This window comes from Octodon degus, unplaced genomic scaffold (assembly GCF_000260255.1).
Source record: "Octodon degus isolate 3935 unplaced genomic scaffold, OctDeg1.0 scaffold00025, whole genome shotgun sequence".
Classification (NCBI taxonomy): Eukaryota; Metazoa; Chordata; class Mammalia; order Rodentia; family Octodontidae; genus Octodon; species Octodon degus.
The window spans coordinates 7,520,671-7,530,018 of record NW_004524601.1 but is presented as its reverse complement, the minus strand read 5'-3'; positions in this window follow the sequence as shown (position 1 = coordinate 7,530,018).

The window sequence follows — 9,348 nt, the reverse complement described above, 5'->3', positions numbered from 1 at the left end:
TTTATTTATTTATTTATTTATTCTTGTATTTTAGGGAAGGGTCTACAGGGTGTTCAGGGTCTCACTACTAGATCTGACTTGTAGTGATCCTCCTTTTTACAGCCTCCCAAGAGCTGGGATTTTAGGCGCGGGCCACCACACCCCGTCTCAATTGCCCTCAGAGTGCCCGGGGGCTCAGCTGACATGGGAGGCCCAGGGATCGAACTTCCTGCCCCTATGCTACTTAATGTTGAAATAAGAACAGATTTTAAAATAGAACAAATTTATTGTGAGAGTGAGGGGACATTTGGATATTGACTGTCATTATTTTGTTAAAAATGATGCTGTTGTATTCTCTTTAAAAAATAAATAAAGAAGATGTTTGATAGTTTAGCCATTCTAACATAGCAATAAAAACAGTAATGCAATCTAGAGTAATAGGAGAAGAAATGAACTGCATCATTTGTGCAGATATAAAAAGTACATATTAATAAATAAATAGTTGAATTTAGCAATTTTTAAAGTGTATTTAGTACAGGGTCCACAGGGTCTATAGGGTCTCACTACACAGATGGATTTATAGTGATCCTTCCTGTTTTACAGCCTCCCAAGAGCTGGGATTACAGGCACATGCCACCACTCCCAGTCTCAAGCACCATCTCAGCGTGCCCTGGGGGTGTGGCCAGCATTGGAGACCTAGGATCGAATCCTGACCCCTGTGTCTGCCTAAGCAGGCTCTTTAATCTGCTGAGCTATCTGACTGGCCTTAGCAAAATTTTAGATGAAATGCTTCTATAAGTGAATTGATTTCATTTTTATATACCAGCACTAAACAATTGGAACTTTAAAATCATATATAATAACATCAGAATATAGCATAGAATCAATAATTAAGCAGAAAGTTATGCAAGACAATAAAACTGAAAACACTAAGTAAATTATTTCCTAAACTTGAAATACATAGTTTAGTCCAAATAGTACAATGTGACCTCTATCCATCATTATCTTCATTATTTACCAGGAACTGGATTTTTCTTTTGCTCTATGTTACTAATTATAAGTAAATTTGAGTGTTTGAAAGATGTACCAAGTTGTTAAGCTTAAGTTATATAAATTTAGGTGAACACCCTAAATTTTACACAAAACATCTAAAATCATTCTGTCAGTGTCTTTTAGCAATAATGACTTCTCATTCTTTAAAATCTTAGAAAGCACTGATGTGTAAGAATTTGGAAATACTTTTGTTATGATTTGTGGGCAGTTGCCCCCCCCCATACCTCATGCAGTCATGGTGTGGGGACTTCTAGAATTTGAGATTAACTCATGATCCACTGGGATTATGTGTTTTAGTACAACTGGAATTATGGGTCTGAGTGCTACACCCAGCCTGGGCGGATGAGCCTGAATGTAATGTAAGAGAGACATCCTCTGTTGCCATTGTTGTTGTTCCTCTGCCGTGAACTGCTGCCTTCTGCCATGTGCCCCTCTGCCTTGGAGCCAGCTGAGTGTGGACTGAACCCTCCAGTAACTGGGAGCTAAATAAACCTTTCCTTCCTTCATTTTGGGTGTTGAGTATTTGTCCCAGCAACAAGAAAAGAGTAACTGAGACAGCTTTAGAGGTGACTTTTACAGCTGTTGCTTACCTACATAGTACATGCAAAGGACCAATTTTTCTCCTGGAAAGGCTCTTTGACAATAGAATTTTCAGAACAGAATCACTAAATTATCACAGATTATAAAATTAAGCTGAAATATATTCATGACAATCACCCTGCTCTTCTGCTTTCTTTAATAATATGTAACTTTAATTATAGCATCGGTCATGAAAGACATGAGAAAAGTCACAACTGGAAGCAAATAATAGTCTGAAATCAATGTAGACAAGAGAATGTCATCTTGACACGTTTGTCAGGCAGGGAAACAGCAACAAAACCTAACTGCATATGTTTACATTTCAGACGCTACAACAGAAAAAGGCATAACTTGATTATGATTTAGGGAGGCAAGTAAATGCAGCTGTCTATTAAATGCAAAATCATCATCGCCTGTCACAAAGTAACAGCATGAATATTCAGAACAAATATTGCATCTATGTAGCATTGTTATTCCTTATGTAGAAACATTATCAATATACAAGTGTACATATATTTTTTCAGTATATATATGCACTAATTTAATAGCATTTTGTAAACCACAGAGATTATGTGATTTTCATCTTTGTAGCCACCTCAGCATCCGGTGATGCTATATTTATTTTTACAGACAGTAATACATTCTTCTTATAGGCAATAAAAATATGTTCACTGACTTGAGAGGTGCACAAACATTGGACGTTTTGCAACATAAAGCCATTATCATTACCAGGAAGCTATGATTTCGGAGAAAATGGTATTATATTACCAGTCGTAATTTCCTGCTCATTGTCTTTATTTATTCCATCTTTCATTAAAATACCTGACTTCAATTAAATGTATATGTTAACTGAATAAAAAATATTTTATTCCTGGAAGTCTGATGGCAATATATGGGGGAGATGATAAGTGAACCTCACCTTGAGGGGAAACAGCCGAAAGTACTTAACCAAGTTTCTCTCTTCTGCCAGGAACAGAAATCGTGGGAGAGAGCATCACCCCAGCTTTCTCAAGAGACGCAGGACTGGGGACAGTGTAGCATCCCAGTGTTTCCCAAATCTGTCCTTGGCGCCGAATAACAACCCTCCCCTCCAAATCACAGAACAAGCCAAAGACTTTAAGGAGTAAACCAGAGCACTTTTTACCAGGGTCAGGCAGACCCTGACTCGCACACAAGTAAAGGAGCTCAGTTAAAATTATTCGCAATTTGCAGAAGGTGGAAGGGTGCGTAGTGGGAGACCATAGGATGCAGGTAGCCAAGGAGGCTAGGCAAAGGCCGCCCTCCCACGTGAGCTGACATCAGCCCTGGTGCGGGGATCACCTGGAAAGCAGCCAGTGCTCCAGGTCGTCTTTGCTGGTGGTTCTGTTGATTGTTCAAACACTACAAAATGATAGACAAAATGTTAACACAGACTGTATTTGGAAATATATTGTGCCTGCAGCCATGACTTTGAGAATAACACCAACAATTAAGAAAAACATGCTTTCTGTATTTGTAAAATATAATGAAATAAAAACAGGAAAGAAATCATTCCTGCTATTCATTGTTGAATAAAATTACAACCTTATTGTATCAATCTAGACAGAAATACTCTTGTAAACATAAAACCTACATTAATATGGTATGTGCTTACATTTCTGCAACCAGAATCTGCAAAGTGGTAAAAGAGTACAGCAAAAAACATACGGTCAGTGGTGCTCAACTAATTCTATGAAAATTACAATGAAATATTTACTTTATTATTAATATGACGTGTATAAATCTGCCTTACACCAATAAATATATAACATTGTATAATTGAAAAACAAGATTGTATACATGTACATATCCATATATCCCTCATTTTGAGGGTCAAGAGATTGCTAGTCATTTAGAAATAACAGTATCGTATATGCATCAGAACTTTCCTATGCAGCTGTGAGTAAACATCTTGTTGTAACTTTTGACTTAGTTTGCGATCAGAAATATTGCATATGTTCCCCCCGTCTGCTCTATGTTCTGTCACTGTAGTACATATTCCCAGCTTAGCCAGTGTGCGTCAACCAAGTACTACAACCAAGTACTAACAGCAATTTTCTGTTTCCTAGTTCCAGCAACTAGAGTTCAATAGTAAGACATCAGCAGGTTTGGCTCCTTCCGATTTTCCTGAGTGAAGTCTCTGGAACCGCGCCTCTTGGAGTGTGGCTGAGTCCCTTCGCCTAGATCTGAGTGTTCCCCTGTGTCTGTGTTGGTATATAGCATCTACTATAAAGAGCTAAATTTAACTGTTTGTCTCTATATAAATGTCTGTTTTCAAATAAGACTACATTGTATGGTAAATGACAATAGGATGTGAATGTATAATGTACACTGATATTCTTAACCCATGCATTATACAAACATTCCAACAAATAGGAAGACTAGACGATTTCTATAGGAAATTGAAATTTTTACTCCAAATGAATAACATGTAGTTCTTTGACAGCGTGTAATAGTTCCAGGATTCTTACATATTTTCTTGGCCATTAGATATGAGATGAAAACTTACCAAAGTTTTAATTTGCATTTCCCCCAATTACTAGTGACGATAAATATACTTGACATATTGTTATTCTATATTTATTCACTTCGTTTTTGTTTCTTTGTTGAAGTTCTTGCTTCTGAGTGTGATGAAAGGTTTATGTTAAATAGGAAACCAGTGCACATAGGGTTCTAAGTGTGATTTTTCCCATTTTAGTGAACTATAACATTGAAAATGGTAGCCCAAATTTTAATTCACTAGTGTCTGTCTTGTTGACCCCTCATAATAAAAAGTTTAAGAAATAGTTCTTTTTATATATGTATTAGTAATAAGTATTTCCTTCTAGTAAGACCTATTTTCTTATTTTTATTTTTTATTGTCAATACCTGACATCAGAAGTAATTTCTTTTTTTTTTTCTTTTTTTAATGGAAAGCAGTTAATATTTACTTTTTCGTTGTCTTTTTTTTCATTATTTTCTCTTTCTCTCTTTTTAGTTACTTATAAATATCTTTTTCTTTTTTCTTTCATCAATTTTGCATACATATATCTGATAATCTTTTTTTTGCGGGGGGGGGAGGCTCTACAGGGTTTTCAGGGTCTCACCACTAGATTGGACTCAGAGTGATCTGCCTGTTTACAGTCTTCCAAGAGGTGGGATTATAGGCGTGAGCCACTATGCCCAGTCTCAATTGGCATCTCAGCGTGCCCCAGGGTGGAGCTGCACTGGATGGAACCCACAGCCCCTGGGCCTGCTTGCAGGCACTTTAATCTGCTGAGCTATTTGGTCGGCCCTATGTCTGGTAATCTGACCAACTATGTTGAAGACAACACTACGCAGTACAACAGATACAGTTGAATTTGTAGTATTGTATTTAGTGAAATACTATGTATTTCTACTTTTTATTACTAATTTATATTCTGTTTAAAAAAATGTCTTTGGGCTGGGGACATGGCTCAATAGAATAAGCACTTCCCTGGCAAGAGTAAGCCCTGAGTTCCTCCAAAAAAATAAAAGTAAAAACAAATCTTGACTGACACAAAGATATATATATATATATATATATATATATATATATATATATATATATCCCATAGTCTGATATTTCAATATATGTACATAAAGCACAAAGATCATATCTAGACTCTTTTTTTAAATCTCAAAACCAACCCCCTTCTAATGCCTAAGTTTTCTTTAATTTACATAATTTAATCACAGTACATTATTGGGTTTTCTTACATACACTTCTAGATTTATAGTTAGTCATTCTCAAACACTGAGTGTTACATCATCACAAAATAAAATTTAGCATTTGATTGTGCATTCAACAATTTTCCTGAGTGCACTACAGCTATACCCACAGTCCAGGAAAACTCAATGTCCACTCTTCATATTACCTAAATTGAAATATTGGTTTTGAAATGACTGTGGTATTTATTAAGTAAGTGTATGAGTCAACATTGTGGTTCAGATCTCCATGCGCCCCAGGAGTATCTTGTGTTCATTTGTGCAGGTTTGGAAGGAGATTAGTGCTGGGAGCAAAAGAGACTCCATTTTTCTTTTGTAATGCCATTTTAAAGCCTCTTAAGTTTACTTGAACTGTATATAAATTCACTCCCTCACCTCCTCCCATATAGCTAGTAAGATAAGAACAGATAGTTAAAACAAATTGCGAGGTAATGTAGACGTTAAGCCATGAAGTTCTGTGACCAGAAGACCGTCAGCAGTGTCTGAGAAATGCAAGCCTCATGCATTCTTGGCAAATTCCTGAGAATGAGGTAACAGAGTGATGTGGTTGCTATGGAAACCTCAAAAGTGTGTGACCTGGAAGTAAAGTCCAAATGGGCCCCCTCGGTTTGTGAGTCCTGACTCCCAAGTCAGGATGTTGGTCCCTGGTGCACAATAAAGGCTCCTTTGTTTCTCCACATTTGGTTTCTCTCGTAGGTGCTTTTCCTCAATGACACTTCTGTAACATCAGATGGTGGGAACACAATGGTTGGAATGCTGTTGGAAGGTGTACCTGACTGGGGGTGGTCCCAGGGGAGGAACTTGGAAGGGTGCTGACACCCTCATCGATCTGCTCCTCAGCTGCTTGATGTGAGCAGCTCTTTTCCAGCAGGGTCCATCTGCCACACTGGTTCTGTCTGCCTTGGACACACCAACTACATAAGAACTGACATCTGAGAAACTGGGAGTAAAAATAAACCACTTCCCCTTTAAGTTGCAAGTGTCTAGAATGAAAGGCGATGACAAAAGAAGTATCTAAGACAACATAATAACTAAACAGTCTCCAAGTCAATTCATATATAAAATGAGAAAATTATTTCTGTCTAGCTGAAGCTGATATTATTGAGATTGAACATAGTTGTGAAAAAAAGCCTCATTTGACCATAACCAACATATCATTAGCTTCACTATTTGTCCTTGTTTCATATCATTGGTTGTTAAATTTACAGTTTTTTTGAGGCCGTGAATATCCACTCTACTAATTGTACCATTTGTGTGATGTTTTGGTTGAGTGAATACGAGAGTTGGTGTCCAGACCTCCTGTGTAGCAGGACTTCACAATTTCCACCTGTGACTACGTCGGGAGCGACCACATACGGGTCTGAGCACCGAGCTTCCATGTGTCCTCTCCCAGTGAGTTAGGGCAGGGTTCATTCTTTTTATTCATGAGTGTGCACAGAGTTTTAGCAACCAGGAAAGCTCACTGGACTCTTCCCTTTCAGAAGCACCATTGTACAGCTGGGGCTATAGCTCTGAGGTAAAAGTGCCTGCCTGGCAAGCACAGATCCAGAGACTGATCCCCTGTACCAAGAGCCATTATGCTTCAATTACACATTCCCATGTAGCTGACTTGTGGACTTCAGCTTTGACCAATATCAGCCCATTGCCTCAGTCCCCAGGTCTTCTAGAGAGCAGAAGGGATAGTAAGTGGACCAAAATCGTCATCCCAAATTAAACTTTTCCACAGTTCATCAGTTATGTTTTCAGGCAAAGATCAGTTCAGGACATACCAGGGACATAGCGATTGGTAAGGAGGCAAGAGAAAGACCCACACTTATTCTGAGGGTAGGGTGGCTTTTCATGAGAGAGCTATGTAACTGCTGGGTAGAAGGACAGAGGTGTGTGAAGTTCAGAGCGCTTCCAGTGCATTTAACCTCACCTATTATTGAGGGTCTTCAGTACATGCCAAATACTGCAAGGAAATTCCTAAGACGCCATCCTCAGTGAGGCTGAGCGATGCTGCAGAGAGTTTATTTCCTATCCTAGACATTACTAATATTTTGAATGGTGGGTAGAAGTTTGGGATTCATGCTGGTGGAAGCTGATAATCTTACTTGAAGTATGGTCCTTCTGAAACTTGAAACAACTTGAAAATGAGTAGGTCCAATGAGGGAGAGAATGTTAAAAGAGCATCCTTCTAAGCATTGAGATGATGCAATGTGTAGAAATAATTATGGTAGAGGAGGAAAGATACCGCTGAGAAGAAAACCTCTTGGTTATTCTGATATGCAGATTTTCTCATGCTCACACAACTACTTTATTTAACTTTGCTTCTACCATGATGTGTAGTCCCTCTGTCTCTCCGTCTCTCTGTGTCTCTCTCTGTCTCTGTCTCTCTGTCTCTCTCTGTCTCTCTCTGTCTCTCTCTGTCTCTCTCTGTCTCTGTCTCTGTCTCTCTCTCTCTCTCTCTCTGAGCTGACGAAACACTACTGAAGACTATACAGAAACACTGAACTATTCTTTTATTTTAAGTATTTGGTTGCTGCAGGGTCTCACTATGCAGCTCAGACTCATGGTGATGTTCCTGCTTTCAGCCTCCCCAGTGCTGGGATTACAGGCGTGTGCCGCCATGCGCAGATTCTGGCCGGCTCAGCCTGCCTTGGGCATGGGCTGGAAAGGTATGCGATGCCAGACATCTAACTGAGGTCCCCGTGTTTGCCTATCCTTGCCTAAGCAGGTGCTTTAGTCTGCTGCGCTATCTTGGCAGCCCATGAGCTATCCTTATAAATTATGTGCAAGTCTGAAATCATAAAAAACAAACAAAAACCCAAAGTTCCATTATATTGTCTATCCTTCCCAGAATGCTTTATTTATTTAAATATTTATGATGCTTTACATAAAGAATGTTTAATATACTCTGATACTAAAAGCTGTATAATACTCATATGAAATAGTTTTCTAATATTTAGCAGGAAATGTACTTTTGAATATTTAGAACAGTAGAAGGAACAATTCATGAAATGTAAATTCTGTATTTACATGCACATAAAATATTATGAAAAGCAACAAAACAATAGAAATATACAATACCAACATTTGTAGCCTGATTGATTTTCAAAATTTTAGGAAATAAAAATAATTTTATAATCATGTTCTCATAAACAAAGCTACATGAAACAAGATGCACACAAAACAAGAAAAATTGCTTTGGACATGATCTCTATGAAAATCAGTGTAGTAATATGATTCTTTGGGAGCTATAAAAAGATATCAGAATGCCATAACTTCTGCATGTCCTGAGATAAGTTTAAAATTAAATGGAGTGTATACACACACATACATATAAATATATTCATACACATATACCAGTATATCTTTTGGGGCTAGCAATTATTCATATGCCCCCACATATGGGCCCTTTTGCAGAGCTAAATAATAATAATAATAATAATAATAAAAATAAATAGTTTTTACTTGTACAAGGGGTAACTGAATGAATATTTTATTTTATTTTTATTTATTTATTTGTGTGTGTGTGTGTGTATGTGCGGCCAGCTCAGCCCACCAGGGGGCGGGGCTGGCTGGCATGTGGTGCTGGGGGATTGAACCGTGGTCCCTGGTCTTTGCTAAGCTTGTTCTAAGTAGGTGCTTTAGACCACTGAACCATCTTTCCAGCCCAACTCCTGAATGAATATTTTAGGCATTTATTTGAAACAGTTTAAATATTACAAGTTGAATAGTAAAAATACTATAGAACTATTGATTTAAGATTTGCAATATTAACAAGGTTTTAAATCCTGAATGCAAATAACAAAAGCTGATGTGTGGATGTGGACAGATGGTTGGTTATAAAAAGCTGACTACGCCAGTTTTCCTTTTCACTTCTTTTGTCTGTCCCAGTTTATGGAATGCGACCGTCACAGGTGTCAAGAAGGCTGGCGCACCGGCAACACCTGCTGCACCTCTTCCCACTATCCTGTGCTCGCCCTCCACCTGCCGGCCACCTTTTCT